Raw genomic sequence first — 19191 nt, 5'->3', positions numbered from 1 at the left:
AGGCACTCCCATACACTGCTGATGGGAATGCCAATTAGTACTCCTCCTTTAGAGGGATTTGAGAATTTCCTCCAAGATTACAAATGTACATTCTCTCTGAGCCAGCAATTCTGATGTTAGAAATTTTACATATATACTCATGCATATGTGAAATAATATATGCATATACGTAGTGCATCAATGTTTTAGAAACATTTGCTTCAAATTTTAGAAAAAAACCAAATGTTCATCAATGGAAGTTAAGCTAAATAAACTAGCTACATTCATGCAATAGAACACTGTGCAGCCATTAGTAGGGGGCGGGGTGTGGAAGGGAACTTTTGCTATTGGAATAATCTCCAACATAAATTGATACATTAAAAAAAAAAAAAAAAAAAGCTTGGCCAGGCATGGTGGCTCACACCTGTAATCTCAAAACTTTGGGAGGCTGAGACAGGTGGATCACGAGGTCAGGAGATCGAGACCATCCTGGCTAACATGGTGAAACCCCGTCTCATTAGCCCAGCATGGTGGTGGGTGCCTGTAGTCCCAGCTACTCAGGAGGATGAAGTAGGAGAATGGCGTGAACCTGGGAGGTGGAGCTTGCAGTGAGCCGAGATCGCACCACTATACTCCCAGCCTGGATGACAGAGCCAGACTCTGTCTCGAAAAAAAAAAAAAAAAAAAAGCTTGATGGTGCCCATCTCATATCAGCCAGGAACAAAGCGACTCCCTGTTTATCCCAGCTTGGCTTCTGGTCTATGCCCATGCCTGGTTTATGCTTTGGATACATAGATTACTGATTTTAAAAAATAAAAATAAATTTAAAAGCAAGGTACAGAACAGTGTATATAATATGCTATTATTTGCATAAATCGGGGAAGAATAAATACATTCTTATTTGCTTTTTATGCTAAGAACATCTCTGGAAGAATATATCAATGAACTAGTAAAGGTTACTTCTGGAGAGAGAAACTAGATGTGTGGAAACCAGGGGCAAGAGGGAGACTTTTCCCTGTGTTTTTAAAATTTTGAGCCAGTAAATGTGCCATCTATCTAAACAATTATCCAAATTTTAAAATGTTTAAGAAGAGGATGGTCAGAATGAAAGGAATTCTGGACTAGTCAAAGAATCTGGATTATGGTCCTAATTGTGGAGATTTGTAGCTTCATGTTCAGGGGCAGCCACAGCTTCAGCCTCCTTTACAGGAAAGTGGACGGAATGTCATAGCTGGAAATGGATGTGCTTCTTAAACTACAAACTACTGCGCAATTGTCAGGGTCCTTATTTCCCTGAGTCAGCCTATTTAGCATAGCTCCATCAATATATTAGGTGCTCAATAACTGTTTTAAAGGAGGGATCTTATCTAATTTCTTCTGCTTTAAAAATACTGGAGCCAAGAGTCAGGTGATTTTTGTCTTCTCCCTCTCCTTTATGACTCTTAATTGCCTCTGTTTTGACATTTCCCAGCAGAAAAGACCCACTGCCTACCTCTTTCACACAGCTGCTCCAAACCCTTCACATCAGTGGAAGCCCAGCTCAAGTCCCAGTTTCCTAAATGAAACTTTCCTAACAAGTCAGTCTTCATTCTGATGAATGGGGGCTGAGACCTAGCCCACAGGTTGCTTGCCAAGCTGTGGGCTCTGGCTCAGGGCAGCAGTGGCCCCAAGAAAGTGAACTGATCCATCCTAATTTGCACAAAGGTGTCAGAGGGGCCCGCAGGTTCTACATGGATCTCTCTTTCCTAAATCACCGTCTAATTTATTACCATTTGATTTTTGCCAACTTCCCTGGCTTTGGCTCATATTCAGCTCCATGAGGGATAGGACTATGTCTTTCTGTCTTTCCATACTCTCCTATGCCTAGCCCAGGGCTGGGCACCTTAAACCACTCTCTAAGGGTCTCCAGCTAAGTCCTAAACTCAAATCCCAGCGATATTTTCTCAGTTCACATCCAAACTGATGACTCGAACGTTAGATCATCAGCAGCCCCCTCCTTAAAATTCTCCTCTCCACTGGCTCCTGGGTTCCGTCTCGCTTATTTGATCATCCATAAAAGGAGATCTACTCTATCTTAGTGCAGCGAGGTGGAGCTACGTGGACTTCACAGGCGGAGTGGCCGGATTCAGATTCCCGTTCTACCGATGCACAGTTGTTAGCACTATGCAGATCCTGTAACCTCCCTGAGGCCCGATGCCATCTTGGTATTGATATCCCTATTGAGTTTAAACTTCTGTGCATTCTTAAATGTTCCATCACCACCTCAAGTTCAATGTACCTTCTAATTATTCTTGCCTGGATTATCTGCCACCCTCCCCAGAACAGGCAATGAACAGGGTCATTCAGCTGTTTTCGGCAGCTGTCTCTTGGTGGGCAGTAGGTGGCGCTGTCTTTCAAGACGCTTCTCTTCACCTCCGGAAGTTGGAGCATTGTTGCCAAGACCCTAGGGCACTGGGATATTTCGTTTTTTAAATGGTGGCTTAAAAACTGGTAGCGTAATTCCTCAGGGCAAGAAACATCTGGCTGTGGAAAGCTAGCCGTGAAATATGTAGATTGGAGATGGAAGGAGAGAGAAGGGAAGGGGAGCATAAAACTGTGTAAGAGGAAGAGGGGTGGCCCAGGAGACAGAGCCTGCAAGGCTGCAGAAGGCAGGCGACCAAGGAGGAAAATTTACCAGTGAGAAATGTCTTGGGCAGAAATAGTGAAGGAATGTTTAAGAACGGAAATGCCTAATATTGAACGTTAAGTTGTCTGCTCTGAGATTGTGTCCTCTGCTGAAACCTGTCCTCTAGCCCAGCACTCAATACTTTTTATCCCTAGACTTCCAGGAATCAAGCAATCTATCATGCACAGTGACTTGAGTAAGAGGAAATTTAGAGAAATCACAGGAAAGGTGCTATGCTCTATGTTTGATGATGCAGTTCTCAGAAAAACAGGGTTGGGGAGGAGCAGGGGTTCAAGATCTGAGATTCAGGAGGCATGGGGGACTCAGCAGAGCCCTTGCGAGCTGCTGATGAAAGCAAAGAGTTATTGGTAGAAACCTCTGAATTCCACCCAATCGCATGGAGGAAACAACGTCCAATACAGCATGACCTCACTTATACTTGGAGTGTAAAAAAGTTAACTCGTAGAAGCAAACAGTATTAATACAATGGTGGTTACCAAAGTCTGGGCATGGGGGGCCTGGGGATGGGTTGGTCAAAGGATACAAAGTTTCAGTTACTTCAAGGAGGAATACTTCAAGAGATCTATTGTACCTTCTGGTGATTTGTTAGTAATGAAACACTGTGTTCTTGAACATTGCTAAGAGAGTAGATTTTAAGTGTTCTCACCACAAAACACGAAAACCAAATAAACAAAACTAAAACAGCCTGAAATGTATTGAGGCTATTACGCATTCACCAGGTTGTTAAGGAATCCTTATTTCAAGTCCTACAAAACAGCTGCTCCTGAGAAGCACAGCCAGATGGACCAGTGTGGACATTACATATGGCGACGTTGTAGAAAGCAATGAATCCACCCCCAGTGGAATGTGTATGAGGGGCTGGCTTACAGTAAATACTTAACCGGACACACCTATTTCAACAAAAGGATAGGGTTACACAATCAGCCACTTCCCTATAATAGGGGAATTTATGAGCTTCCAACTCCAAACTGAGGCACAGGGAAGAATCAAAAAGGGTAAGCAAATGCAGAGAGTGATGTTCGGTGAGACAGACAGTGTGAGTCAGCCTGAAGTGGGACCCCAGCGGAGAGACTTCAGGGACAATCCTGTTGCAGTCGTGAAGTGTGCAGAGGAAGCTCTGCCATTAAGTTCATCCCTTGCACTGGTCCTTTCCAAGACCCTGGAATTCCAAGCAATGTGTTCAATATGGTCATGCTAAGTGTTTTGTAAAATTTGCAAAAGTAACATATTTTAACTACAGTTAGGATTACTGTCTCCTTCCATGTCAACTTCCCTCTGTCACAGTTTCTCTTGTATCAGGTGGCATTTGGGGGATCTAGCTAAGAGGAAATTAAGTTGGGATTACATTGTTTGAGCTTACTAGGACATGTGGTTCATAAGCACTTTCATGTACAGTCAAGTTATTGCTACCCGTCTCAGTGTAGAAGTGGCTTACAGGAACCACCACCCACTGAGATAACTCAGCTGACATCAGAGACTAAAGTGAAAGGTCAGACATCTGTCACAATAAGAATGTGTGCTGTGACATGAGGCACCAGAAGTCTGTGGACAGTGAAGCCAATAAATCCTTTTAACCCCTAGATGTAGAAAATTATAAGCGTAGTGCTCAGTCTCATCAAAGCCTAGTCAAAATGGAAGTTCTCTTCTTTAGGAATATACTTATTAATTATACATATACAATTATACATACATCATGAAATAAAATGATCTCTTGAATATTTGCACATGAAATTAATAGAAGTTATTCTGACATCAAAAAGAGAATTGGAAGAAGAAAAAAAGTTTGGTTCCAGCCAAAACCAGCAATTTATTGAAGGGAGGGGATACATTTTTAATAGAATAGATGCCTAGATTGTTTGACAATCACTTGATGAAGAATGAACCGCGTAAACACATTAAAACTTAAAAAAATTGTTGTTTTGGTATAAAATATTGACATCTACAAACAATTTCATACTACACCTTTACAACAAGGACTTAACAAAAAACAGGCCAATGACTTTTAGCAACTTAAAAGAGTATTTAAGATTAGTCACTGCCCAAGAAAACTTGAAATGCCCTGAAATCTCAGGCTTACATAGGAAACTCTTCACAGAGGCTCCTCCAAAATTAATAGCACTAAAAATTTGCATATTATTACCAATAACGATTGTGAAATGGATATTAACTTTTCTAAACTTTCAATAAAACTTTTTTTTTGCTTAACTATGCTAGACAAAATACCAAATTATTCATTCTCACCCAGGAAAATACATTACAAAGTGTTGTCAAATGAAGAGGGAATCAAAAAATATAAAGGGGAAAATATAGGGGTGGTTCAAGCAGTTATTAGAACTTTTTTTGGATTTTTTGATGTTTGTGATATGTCAGTTTTTAAACATTTATCATTTGCTGTCATTGCTTTTCCTCATTGTAAGTCATATTTGCTTTTATTCTTAATTTTGTCAAATTCTGTATCCTTTTTCTTTTCTTTCTTTCGTTTTTTTTTATTTTTTATTTTGAGACGGAGTCTTGCTCTGTCGCCAGGCCTGAGTGCAGTGGCACGATCTTGGCTCACTGCCTCACTGCAACCTCCGCCTCCCTGGTTCAAGGGATTCTCCCGGCTCAGCCGCCCGAGTAGCTGGGATTACAGGCACACGCCACTACGCCCAGCTAATTTTTTGTATTTTTAGTAGAGACGGAGTTTCACCATGTTGGCCAGGATGGTCTCGATCTCCTGACCTCGTGATGCACCCACCTCGGCCACCCAAAGTACCGGGATTACAGGCGTGAGCCACCGTGCCCGGCTGCATCCTTTTTCTTGAAAAGGCCCAACACTGTGTAAGCTTTCAAGCCCCACAAACCTGGGCCATTTCTCCGCCCCAGGAGAGTTCTCCGGCAATGGGAGTGGTCCAGACAGGCTCCCCAGATAGGGTCGGTTTCTCACAGGAGCCCTAAGAGGAGCTGAACCGGAAAACAAGTCTGTTAGTAGCGCTGGTCCTACGTGTCAGGGCTCAGTGGATAGAGAAGGAACAGGTGAGAAGCAGAGCCCCCGCCCAGTGCCCAGCGGTCCCCTTGGAAGCTCTGCTCGTAACCGTCCCGAGGGGCTGCGGCTCCGGGGCTCGGGTCGTTTTGAGTTCTATCTTTGCGGCGGCTCCAGAATTCCAGGGGCAAGGCTTGCGCTCTGTCGTTTGCAGAAAACCGTTGCCAACTGACATCTGGGCCCTCGGGTGTTTCCAGCCCCACCTCCTCCCAGCCTTTCTTGTAACTAACCTGATCGAATGTGTGAGTTGGGATTTCTTTTAAAAGCCCACCTCAACTGAAATTGGGACAGTATAATCAGGATTCCGCTCCCCTCACCTTCACCCCAATCGGTTGCTTTTCAAATACAGCTTTTCTAAAACGCCGCCAGTCATCCGGGCGTGAGGGCGCGCGTCCGGCGTTCCTGGGCGCTCACCCCGTGGTCCGCGCCCCAACCTTCCTAACGTTCCCCAACCGCCGTCCGAGCTGCCCCACTCTTCGCCGGGTCACTGATGCAGAGGCTGTCAGGCCTCTCTGCACACCAAGCCCATCACAGCACCAGGGTCCGTAGCCAGTGCCGGGCTGTCCTCTTCCCACCCCAAGGCGGTCCTCTCGAGTCTCCACACCGCCTCCTTCGGATCCCTCCTCAGCCTGCGGACTTCAGGTTGCCGGCTCCTCACTTGGGTCCTGCGCTCCTCGGGCTTCTCACAGAGTAGCCGTCTCCATTCTACCGATAGGGAAAGAGAGGATCAGAGCCCCGAAAGTCGTAAGCCCAAAGGCCCCTGAGAGTGGTCTCCAAATGCTAGTACTGTGGCTCTGGAAAGATTTACATTTTATTTCCTGCAACAAAGGCAGCCTCAGAGAACTGGCCTCCAAGCTTTTTCCGTGCAGACCCCCAATCTTTCAAGACACCACAGACCAATTCAGTTGGCAAAAGCTCTAAGAACAGTACACCCCAAACCAATGGAATAAAAAAGTTTTGTTTAGTTGAGACTGCAGAACTCTTAGCTGGCTTACAGATTTCTAAGGCAGCATTTGGCACCTCTGTTTGCTGTTTGGCTCCTCTTTCGGCCTCTAGAGCTGACTGCAGCTCCAATCTCCTTGTCACATCCTGGTCTGCAAACTGAGACCTCACAGGGGCCTTTACGCCATAGGGCAACTCCTTATGCCGTTGTCACACTAAAGCTAGAATTCTCAAAGCTGGAGCACTTAGGTGTCTGCATTTTGGAGGTCCCAGCCTGAATATATGCACAAGCAGGCTTTTTGTTTCTGAACCCAGTGAAGAGGACTGCTCTGACTCCAGCTCTTCTGAAATAGTAGATGTGTAACATGCAAGGTTCTCTTCCAGCCCTGACTAGAGGTAATGCGGCAATGTGTGTATGCAAGAAAAGTCCATGCAGACTTTATACAGACTTTACTACTACAGAAAAGAGAATCTTTCTGAAAGCTAAGGCCCTGAGAAGAGCAAACTACTGAAAAACTAAGGCCTGCATCAGAAGGGCTTCTGCTTCCATTAATGGACTGAGTAATTCAGACCAAGCCTCCATTTGAAGACAACTAAAAATGCTGGGTCAAATATTTTTAAGTATCTTACTTAAATATTCAAAGGTTAGTGAGGAATTGCTGGGCCAAAATTTGGGAAAGGAAAGGAACATGGAGGTGAGTCTGCAACTGGGGTTGCTTCTGTACTGGGAGCATTTGCTGAAGAGAGTTTAAGAATCCAAGCTGCATTTTTGGCAGCCTTTAAAGGCTCAAAGGGAGTAGAAATGGTGTCCCAAGCCCAGAAAATCTCAAGTAACCATTGAACTTGTTCAAAGTGACTCTAAACTGCTAGTGTCAAAAACAATCATTCTGGGAAGAAGATAACAGCATCCTAGGCCTCAAATGCATCTAACAAACAAGCAAAAATAATCAAGCCCCAGAAAGGCGAGATTGCCATAAGAAAAGCAGAAACAGGCCGGGTGCGGTGGCTCATGCCTGTCATCCCAGCACTTTGGGAGGCTGAGGCTGGGGGATTACTTGAGCTCATGAGTTCGAGACCAGCCTGCGCAACATGGTGAAACTCCGTCTCTACAAAAAATGCAAAAGTTAGCCGGGCGTGGTGGTGCACACCTGTAGTCCCAGCTACTAGAGTGGCTGAAGTGGATGGACGGCTTGCGCCTGGGAAGCAGAGGTTGCAATGAGCTGAGATCACGCCACTGTACTCCAGCCTGGGCTGTAGAGCCAGACCTTGTCTCAAAAAGAAAAGAAAAAAACAAAACAAACAAACAAAAAAACTAGACAACAGAATCAGACCCACGGGGCTTCCAGCCTCTGGGGTTATTGGGCATAGACTGTATAACAATGTGTATGCTATCTTCAAAAGGATAAAAGCCATGCGTGAAACATTTGGCAGAAAGCTAGAAATTATAGCAAGTGACATAGCAGATTTTTTTGGGGAAAAGGAAATCTAGATTGAGACAGCGATGGGAACTAGAGTTATAAAGTCATGGAAACTCAAGTATGGTGGCTGTGTTGGTTAATCTGTGAGCCTAGAAAGAATTAAACATGAGAGGCTATGTGACCACAGAGAGAAACAGAGAGAATAGCTTCCTATTTTTCAGTTCAGCTTTTTGCTACTACAAAATTATATAACCAAAAATAGATGATTTTAACTATGTAACTTAAAGGGTTATACATTCACTTGGTTCAAAAAATAATATATTAAAAGGTATAGATTAAGTAAGACTGTGACCACCTTGCCCTTCTTCATTCATTCCATCTACCACTACCCCCTGTCCCTGGCCCACCGGTACACACTTTTATTAGTTTTCTGTGTATCCTTTCAATGTTTCTTTATGTAAATAGAAGTTAAATACAACTATATATATTGGTATTTATCCCTTTTATTAAGCAAAGTTTTGCATACCAAACACTGTTCTGTCACTTAGCAATGTTGCCTAAAGATTGTTGTCATTGGAATATAGAGAGCCTGTATAAAATGGCTATTTAGTATGGCAACTGAAAAATTAGCTGTTTTGTGCCAGGAACCATGGTAAGTGCTGAGGGTGTCAAGATGAAAAACCGTGGTCATGGGTAAGAGCTTTTATTTTCACAATCTTAAGTGGAAAATTTTTCTAGAATTTGGCTTTGGGAGGGATTAGACTGCTACCCCTGGGTACTGAATCCCACTGCTTCCCGTCCATCTGTAATGTGGACTCACTGGCATGGTTGGCCCACGTTAGCCAGCTTTGTGCATTGGAGCATCTGGATGCCAGCCCAGAAGTTTCCGGCAGCCTGGGCCCAGCAGTTCTGCACCCACTGTGGGCCAGAGCACACTGCTGTCTTGCAGGAGAGAAGGGAGCATCAGCGTTCTACTCCACAGACTCAGCAGAGGCTTGATTTCAGATGTGAGCTGACCTTGAGACAGGACCAGTCTGACTCAGGGATCAACTTTAAGGTGCTGTCAGGTCTCTGTGGAGCTAATAAACGGAGTAGGGGGTCATGGGGGCAAAGGGTAGCTCAGACAAATGGAAGGAGAGGCATCCTCATTTAGAACAAAAGCTGTCTGTTTTTAAAGCCCCCTTAAATGGTTCAATATTTTAAAAGTTTTTTATTCTTTAAAAAGCAATTTTTAAAAACACTGTTGGGTTAAAAACGTTGACTAAGGATATTTTACATAAATAGTGGAAGATTTGAATAAATGTTCTGTATAACTAAAATAGAGTTTCTTTTCTGAAGAGAACTTTGGACTTTCACCTATACCTGACACCTGGGCCATTGTTCTCCAATTAAAGGTGCAATTTTTTTCTATAGGAAAGTCATAATTCAAGATCAAAAAATGAGCCATTTTACGATGTTTTTAAAATGCCCCACCCTTTTTCCCCCACCCTCCACCACCCAGCTTCTCCCCAGGAATATCTTTTTTTTTTTTTTTTTTGGTGAGGAGTCTCACTCTGTCACCAGGCTGGAGTGCAGTGGCGCGATCTCGGCTCACTGCAACCTCTGCCTCCTGGGTTCAAGTGATTCTCCTGCCTCAGCTTCCTGAGTAACTGGGACTACAGGCATGCACCACCATGTCCAGCTAATTTTTGTATTTTAGTAGAGACAAAGTTTCACCATGTTGGCCAAGCTGGTCTTGAACCCCTGAGCTCAGGTGATCCTCCCACCTCAGCCTCCCAAAGTGCTGGGATTACAGGCGTGAGCCACTGCACCTGGCCTCTAGGAATATCTTATATTAAATACAGGAGTTGATAGGCAGGCTTATCTCTCATTCCCACCCACATCCATCCCTCCTCCCCATCCTCTGATCAGCTGGAAAAATTTGGAAAGATGGAAAAGAGATTATTCCAGCACAGGGGAAGGAAGATCACTTGTCACATTGCCAGGAAAAACATATGATGCTCAGTTGAACTTGAATTTCAGATGTACAACAAGTAATTTTTTAGTGTGTCTCAAATATTGCATTATTCATTGTTTATCTGAAGTTCATATTTAACTGAGTGTCCTGTACTTTTATTTGCTAAATCTGACAACCCTATTTGGCAAATCTGGGTCACAGGGTATCAGGCCGACTGGAAAAGACAGTCAAGGAATGACAGATAAGTTTAGATGAAAGGGAAGAGGCCCATGGAGTAGGAGTTGGACTTTATTATGTAGAAAATGGGGACCAATTGAAGGTGTCAGGCTTTTTTTTAAGTAACATTTATTGTGGGATTTTTTTACATTGTAAAAGCAAGTATGTTAATTGTACTATATTTGGAAAGTACAGAAAAGTATAAAAGAATATAATTACCCATAGTTTCACCAACAAGCAATAACAACTGTTGGCAACTTGCTGTTAACTGCCTGCAAGTTGATGCCAGTTTTCACCTTCTCAGGCCCATTTTGACAGCTCTATTGAAAACTGGAACCATATCGACTGCTCTTCGTACCCCCTTTCTGCTTTATTTTTTCCTCCATAATATTTATTTCCTCCTTAGAACCTTAATGTGAAAAAAAATATTTCCTCCTAATGTATGATTCATTTGGTTAGCTGATTTACTGCCTGGCTCTCAGTGGGTGGGGCTTCTGTCTACTTTATTCACTGTAATACAAGTGCCTAGAATTATGCCTGACACATGGTAATAAGAATCCATTGTAGTGAACAAATAAGTTATCCTTCTGGTTTCTTTTCTCTGACTATGTATGCTTTTGATTATTTCCTTATGTAACCATAATAGATTTGTTGCCCAACAGGCACAGAGAGTCAGTAAGCTGAAACCTGGTTGCAGCAGAGAAAGAGGTTTAATCGTAGGGCCACCAAATGAGGACATAGAAGGGAACTTCAAATCCATCTCCCCAAAGAATTTGGAGCTAGAGATTTTAAAGATTTTGGAGTGGGCCAAAGTGATTGGCTGAAGAGTGCAGGGTGAAGTCATGGGACAAGGAGATGAAGAAGCTGTATTATCAAGCTGAGAAAACAGTCCCTTTGTGGAGGTCTTAAACTAGTTGTCATCAGCTTTTCTGCTAAAATTCAGGATCTGCTTAAGCAATTCTTTAAAAAAATTTTTTTTAATTCATAATTTTTTTTTTGTAGAGATGGGATCTTGCTTTGTTATCCAGGCTGGTCTCGAACTCCTGGCTTCAAGCAATCCTCCTGCCTTGGCTGATTCTTATGTCAGAAATCCTACCTATAGCAACAATGGGGATATGAATGGTCAGTATCTAGTGTTACATGACTTTTGGTTTCAAGGAAGTGAGTCAAAGTGCATCCTGATTAAGGCTTAATTATAACTATATGTCTGTCCAGAATTATTGTTGACCCTGTGAGGATGGCTTCACTTAGGGAAAATTTTTAGACATGAAACTACTGGGCCAAAAGGTCTTAGGTGCATTTTAAAATAATTTTGGTGTATATTGCCCACATACAGTGCAGAGGGGCTAAACTGGCTCACACTGCAGCTGCAGGACTGTGGAGTGCCTGCACTGAAGTTTGCAATAGAGGGAAGAGGAGATGAGCCCTGCTCCATCCAGTAGGAGGTGTAAGCGTTGGGAGACCCCTTGTGAAGAGCTGGAAACTCAGATCTGGGGTTGTGGGGATGGAAGGTGGGCTCTGCGGTGATATGGGAGTTCATCTGTGTATTCTTTTGCCAGGACCTCCATAACAAAGTACCACAGGCTGGGTGGCTCTAGCAACAGCAATTTATTTTCTCAAAGTTCTGGAGGCTGAAAGTCCAAGATCAAGGTTGTTGCTTGTGAGGCCTCTCTCCTTGGCTTACAGATGGCCGTCTACTCACTGAGTCCTCACAAGGTCTTTCCTCACGTGGAGCATCCCTGGTGCCTCTCTGTGTGTCCAAATCTCCTCTTCTTATGAAGACGCCGGTCAGATTAGACAAAGGTCCACTCTTATGGGCTTATTTTAACTCTGAGGACTAAACTCTGACCTTTTTCCTTCTCTTGCCCAAATTTCTACCTAAGGGGCCTGGGGAGTTACGCCCTACAAACCGTAAAGTCTCATCAGAGGGGTTTTATTTGACCCTATATAATGTGGCCTACTTTCCACACTGGCTCTGGCATAACATTACATAACAAATAAGGAAAGAAATCAAAATATTTTAACCCCAAATATATTTCCTTGCCATATCTTGAAATTGCCCTGCAAAGTCGTCTCTTGTGGGGGAAAAATCTACATTCTATAGAGAATCCCCTTTTCCCTTTTTTTTCAGGTCCAGGAGATAATCAAGAGTCTGGCGCCCTTTTTGAGTCTAATAAAAAACATTTACAATCTATTCTTTCTGAAGCCTGCTACCTGAAGGCTTCCTCTGCACATTAAGAACTTTGGCTCATGCCTGTAATCCCAGCACTTTGGGAGGCCAAGGCAGACAGATCACCTGAGGTCGGGAGTTCGAGACCAGCCTGACCAACATGGAGCAATCCCATCTCCACTAAAAATACAGAAAATTAGCCAGGCAAGGTGGCGCATGCCTGTAATCCCAGCTACTTGGGAGGCTGAGGCAGGAGAATGGCTGGAACCTGGGAGGCAGAGGTTGCAGTGAGTCGAGATCATGCCATTGCACTCCAGTCTGGGTGACAGTGAGACCTCGTCTCAAAAAAAAAAAAAAAAAAGAACTTTTCTCTCCACAATTCTTTATCTCAGCCCAGACATTTCCTTTCCATTGATCCCAGGTCTTTAGATAAACTCAACCAACTGTCAACCAGAAAATGTTTAAATCTACCTATAACCTGGAAGCCCCCTACTTTGAGTCGTCCTGCCTTTCTGAACCTAACCAATGTACATCTTAAATGTACTTGATTGAAGTCTCATGTCTCCCAAAAATGTATGTATGAAACCAGGCTGTGCCCTAACAACCTCAGGCACAAGTTCTCAGGATCTCCTGAGGGCTGTGTCATGGGCCATGGTCACCCATATTTGACTCAAAATACATCTCTTTGAATATTTTATAGAGTTTGACTCTTTGTCAACAATTTAATCAACTTTCAAAGGCCTTATTTCCAAATATAGTCACATTTTGAGGTTCTTGGAGTTAGGGCTTCATCATACAAGTTTGGAGCAGTGGGTGAGAGGGACACAATTCAGCCCACAGAAATCTGCATAGAAGTGTTGAGACCGTGGGAGAGACAGACATCCACCACAAACCTCCCCGCATCTGGAAGGCAGCACTCTGTACTCCTGAGTCTCTCAGGGCCAACCAGATCCTCCTCATGCCTCCTGAAATGAGATTTCAAAGCTGCTTGCCATCCAAGTGCCCTCTCTCAAGGCAGCCCAGTTTGCGGGTACCTTTATTAAAATGTGGTTCCCAGAGTGAGTTACCAAGAGCTCTGTGTTAGGCTCTGGACAGGGTACTTCTGTGGTACAAGAATATTACATAGTCTGATGTGTTCTGATAGGGGCATTTAGATCCTCAAACCCAAGCATATTTTTATTTCTTCTTGCCACTTTTCTCTCAACCACTTTTCTCTGATGTCATTTATTGTAGAAGCAGCATAACCATAGCAAATAACTGGGTACCGCGGCCTAGCCAAGTTGACATATAAAATTAACCATTCCACAGGCCAATCCCATAATTTAAATAATCTAGATAACTGAGTCAAGTGAAGGCCAGGCCTTTTCAGCTTCTTTCCTCTGCGCTTGCTCCTAAGTTGGAGTCGCAGTGTTAGGAGGACTGCAGTTTCTCCTGGCAGAGGGAGAGGAGTGAGACCGTCATGAGGTTCTTCCATTTGCACTGGCACAGCAGCCCTTAAACTATCTCTGGATTTATGCTTCTATGTTTTAATGGGTTTCTCTAAGGAAGAAATGAAGCTTTACATTTTGTTGGGGTTTTTAATCTCATGACTGATCCTTTGGTTGAGCAATTCAGCCCAATGTTATATTGACTGCTATATATAAACTGACCTTTGTTGCTCCATTTATTTTGATGGCCCTCCTATTTTTTTCTTTCTGTTTGCATGTATATAATCTCTATAGAAAACTTTAAACTTATTTTTAATGGGATGATATACATGCAAACAGAAAGCAAACATTTTAATCATTCTGGTATTTTAAACAGAACTGTTTTTACGGCTAAGTGCCGTGACTCATGCCTGTAATCCCAGCACTTTGGGAGGCCGAGGCAGGCTGATCACTGGAGGTCAGGAGTTCCAACACCAGCCTGATCAACATGGTGAAACCCTGTCTCTACTAAAAATACAAAAATTAGCCAGGCATGGTGGCACAGCCCTGTAATCCCAGCTACTTGGGAGGCTGAGGCAGGAGAATCGCTTGCACCTGGGAGGCGGAGGTTGCAGTGAGCTGAGATCGCACGATTGCACTCCAGCCTGGGCAACCAAAGCAAAACTCTGTCTTGAAAAAAAAGAAAGAAAGGAAGGAAGGAAGGAAGAAAGAAAGAAAAAGAAAGAAAGGAAGGAAGGAAGGAAGGAAGGAAGGAAGGAAGGAAGGAAGAAAGAAAAAGAAAGAGAAAGAAACCATGTTTTTACTACCTCCTGTTTCTAATTTCTATTTTTAACTAAATAAAATCTAGCTCTCTTGTTGGGAGACTGGTTATAGGGTATCTCTGTGTAAGCTGTCCCTTGACTTCATTCTGACCCCACCGTCCCTGACTTATCTTGAAGCCTAAAAACCCTTTTGAAATCCTGTGTGCATTTTACTTTTCTTATAATATTCTTTCTAGTGACCCTTGAAATGCATTTTAAGTCATTTGCCTTGAGGCTTTCGAAAAAGATAATGCCCATTCACACTCCAGCCTGCCACATATGAAGAGTCCCATTTTTCCACATCCTCATCAGCTCTGGACATTTTTGAAAAAGTTTGCTAGTCTGATAAGTACAAAGTTTATCTCATTTTTGTATTTGTATCACATTATTTGTATTTTCCTGAGTAGTAGGGAAGGAGTTGAACTTTTTCTTAATTTTAGAATTTATTTTAGAATTCCTTTGAATTTCTATTTCTTTTTTTTTTTTTTTTTTTTTTTTTTTTTTTTCAGTAGAGACGGGGTTTCACCGTGGTCTTGATCTCCTGACCTCGTGATCCGCCCACCTCGGCCTCCCAAAGTGCTGGGATTACAAGCGTGAGCCACCGCGCCCGGCCTCTATTTCTATTTCTATCCGTTGTTCATTTTCTACAGTTTTCCTATTTTAACTAAAATATTTTATTCTGGAAAAACTTAATATAGAAAATAATAGAAAATCATATAGCAAGCACCTTAAAACCACAACCTAGAATTAACAAATACAAACATTTTGCTATGTTTGCCTCAAATTTTTAAAAATTAAATATTACAGATAAATTTGAGATTCCCTCTGTCCATTTAGTTCTCTTCTTAGTTCCATTCCTCTCTCTCTCTTTCTCTCTCCTCCCGGAAGCAAACACTGCCATAAATTTAGTATGTATCCTTTCAGGCCTTGTGTTTAAACTTCTATCACATATATGGAAACTGCAAACTATATGAAGTGTTGTGTGTTTCTAAGTGTATATAAATCACCACATACTCATTACTGTTTTGAGACCTAGCCATATGACTGCATACAGATCACTGGTTTTCCACCAGAGGTTTTGTCCCCCAGGGATATTTGGTCATGCTTGGAGACATTTTTGTTTGTCACAACTGGGGGATAGGAGTGCTACTGGAATCTAGTGGTAGAGGCCAGGGATGCTGGTAAACATCCTACAGTGCACAGGAGCACCCCACACCAAAGAATTATCCAGCCTAAAATGTCAACAGTGCTGTCATTGAAAAACCCTGATACAGGATTTATTTAATATTTTGCTTTTTTTTTTTTTTTTGTGACGGAGTCTCTCCCTGTCGCCCAGGCTGGAGTGCAGTGGCGCAATCTTGGCTCACTGCAAGCTCTGCCTCCCAGGTTCCCGCCATTTTCCTGCCTCAGCCTCCCGGGTAGCTGGGACTACAGGCGCCCGCCAACACTCCTGGCTAATTTTTTGTATTTTTAGTAGAGATGGGGTTTCACCGGGTTAGCCAGGACGGTCTTGATCTCCTGGCCTCGTGATCCGCCCGCCTCGGCCTTCCAAAGTGCTGGGATTACAGGCATGAACCACCGCGCCCGGCCAATATTAATACTGTTACATGCATCTCTGAGTGCACATGTGCAAGGTTTTCTCTAGAGGGGCAGAATCATACAGGGTGTAAGAAGGCTCTAGAGGCTACCTGGGTTCAAGCCCCCATTCCACTATTTACTTACTGAATGACCTTTGGGGCAAATTACTTAATCTCTCTTGATCTCCATTGACTTGTCCTCAAAATGGGAATAATAATACTTCCCTATATAAATGAGTTAATATGCAAAATGCTTGGGACTGTGCCTGGCACATGGTAAGCATTCAAGAAATGTTAGCTTTTATTTACTCGTAGTAGTATTTTCATCATCATCATTATCATTACACAACCTTGAAATGAAAGTACACCATTTAAATTCTACTAAATATTTTTAAGTTACTGTAATTTATACTCTCACCAGTAGGGTATAGGAGTACCTATTTCTCCATGTCCTTGGTTATATTTGATATTCCAGACTTAAACTTAAGATATAAAATGATATCTTCTTTTATTTTAATTGGCATTTTCTTTTTTCTCTTTCTTTCTTTCTTTCTTTCTCTCTCTCTCTTTCTTTCTTTTTCTTTTTTTTTTTTTTTTTTAGAAAAGGTCTCACTCTCTTACCCAAGCTGGAGTGCAGTAGGGCAGCTAAAGTGCAGTGGCATGATCATGGCTCACTGCAGCCTCGATCTCCCAGGTTCATGCAATTCTCCTGCATCAGCCTTCCAAGAAGCTGGGACTATAGGTGCGTGCCACCATCCCCAGCTAACTTTTGTATTTTTTGTAGAGACAGGGTTTCACCATGTTGTCCAGGCTGCTCTTGAACTCCTACGCTCAAGAAGTCTGCCTGTCTTGGCCTCACAGAGTGCTGGAATTACAGGCATGAGCCGATGAGTTCAGCGTGCATTTTCAAGATTACTGTTTTCAGGTATTTATTGGTTAATTGGTTTTATTGCTCTGCAAATGCCCATTTCATTCTCTGTCCATTTTTTGATTTACTATTTAATGTTGTAAAATCATAATGTAAAAAGTACTAAAAAAGAAAAAAACTTAATGTATTTATGCAATTAAAAATTCACAAAATGTAATATGTCATGCAGAGAAAAGCCTCTCTTCCACCCCTGTTCCCTGGCTAGTCAGTCCCTCTCCTTAGAGACAGCCATTGTTAGTTATTAGATTCTTATCCTTCCAGAAAGAACTTATTTGGATATTCAAGAAAATAAGTACATTTTTTCTACCCAAATGGTAGCATAGTACATGCATTTTTCTGCATTATTTGTTTTTTTCTTTCTTCACATAACAACATATCTTGGCCATATTTTCCATTTGTAAATAAGGAACTCCCTGATTCTTTTTTATTTCTATTCCGTTATAAAGCTGGGCTATAATTTATGTAAACATTTCCATACTGATGTACATTTAGGTTGTTTTCTAATATTTTGCTAATGCAAACATTACCACAAAGTCCAAAATAAATTTATATGTGTGAGTATATCTGTAGACTAAATTCCCAGAGATGGAATTTCTGGGATAAAGGGAATGAGCATTTGTAGTTTTGAAACATATCACATTATTTTCCTCCATAGACATTCTACCAATTCACATTGGCCCAGAAATGGGAATCCTGGGGCAGGGGAAGCTTCTGTAGCTGGAATCCTGATGCAGGGAGGCTTATGTAACATTGTGGGGCTGTCTAGTCTGACAGTTGAGCTGCCTTCACTGGCCTCTGATAAGGTGTCTCATCCCATTAGTCTTGGCAGGTCCCCTCCAGATCTGTGCATGGCTGCTGCATGGCTCTGTGTCTGCTTCCTTGTGTGTGACAGCTGTCTCATGTGCATGAGAGCTCTGCATCATTTCCTGTTCTATGGCTAATTTTTATAAACTCTATGCCTCAGAATTGGCTTGGAAGTCCTTTGGAACTAACACAATATCAACTCTCTCAAGACCCTAGCCCTTGCAAACTGGAGGCATTTGGTTTCAGACTACTGAGCCTACTAAGAGTTTAAGATATCCATTCAAGGGCTGGGCACAGTGGCTCACAACTGTAATCCCAGCACTTTGGGAGGCTGAGGCAGGTGGGTCATCTGAGGTCAGGAGTTCAAGACCAGCCTGGCCAACATGGCGAAACCCCGTCTCTATTAAAAATACAAAAAAATTAGCTGGGTGTGGTGGTGGGTGCCTATAATCCCAGCTACTTGGGAGGCTGAGGCAGGAGAATCGCTTGAACCTAGGAGTCAGAGGTTGTAATGAACCGAGATCATGCCATTGCACCCCGGTCTAGGCAATAATAGTGAAACTCTGTCTCAAAAAAAAAAAAAAAAGAAGAAAGAAAAAAATATGTATATATATCTCCACTCAGTCCAGTGGATGGATAACCCAGGATAACAATAATAATTCTGAGAGAGTAAAGCACCTTTGAAGCACTATAGATTCTCCTTTTTTATGTCTAAATTTCCTTCCTCATGAAGCCATCAGTACCTGTTTGGTGATAGTTGTTTGAAACTCTCCAGTGGTGTTCATATGAGTATTTTCATTCTCTCTGCTGGCTTGCCCAGCTTCATTGAAATACCAATGTTCTTTTAAAATATTTGTTTATCATTTTTAAAGATTACTATTTGTTTTCATTAATGCTGAAACAAGAAAGAATAAAGAAGACTTAATGTGGAATAGGAAACCTGGAATTAAGTCTGAGATCTGTCGTTTATTAGCTGGATGAGCTGGAACAATTAGTAGTGTCTCTAAACCAGGGGTTATCAATGTGTGAGCCTCCATCAGGAGCATCGACATCTCCAGAGAATTTGCTTAAGATGTCAATCATCAGGCTCCACCAAGGACCTGTTGAAACAAAGTCTCTGCTGGAGTTCAGCAAATCTGAATTTTAACAAGTTTTCCAAGTGATTCTGAAGAATACTGAGTTGCTTTGTTTGAGAAAGGATAAAGATAATTTCTTACAGGTGAGATTTAAATGAGGTAATATAAACAAAATAAATTTATAAATCA

At 42.4% G+C, this 19191-nt stretch overlaps 1 protein-coding gene and 1 non-coding gene across 2 annotated transcripts in view; one reads left to right on the top strand and one right to left on the bottom strand.

Moving 5' to 3' along the window:
* The window catches only part of LOC100588639 (HLA class I histocompatibility antigen, A-11 alpha chain-like), a 462712-nt gene that overhangs the window by 338171 nt on the left and 105350 nt on the right, over positions 1 to 19191 (bottom strand).
* LOC115832678 lies at positions 635 to 774 on the top strand. Its single transcript, XR_004028196.1, has one exon. It is a non-coding gene; the product is annotated as a small nucleolar RNA SNORA48 (small nucleolar RNA).

The sequence above is a fragment of the Nomascus leucogenys genome, chromosome 22a (genome assembly GCF_006542625.1).
Source record: "Nomascus leucogenys isolate Asia chromosome 22a, Asia_NLE_v1, whole genome shotgun sequence".
Classification (NCBI taxonomy): Eukaryota; Metazoa; Chordata; class Mammalia; order Primates; family Hylobatidae; genus Nomascus; species Nomascus leucogenys.
The sequence above is the reverse complement of the archived record's forward strand: the minus strand, read 5'-3'. Positions and strand labels throughout refer to the sequence as shown.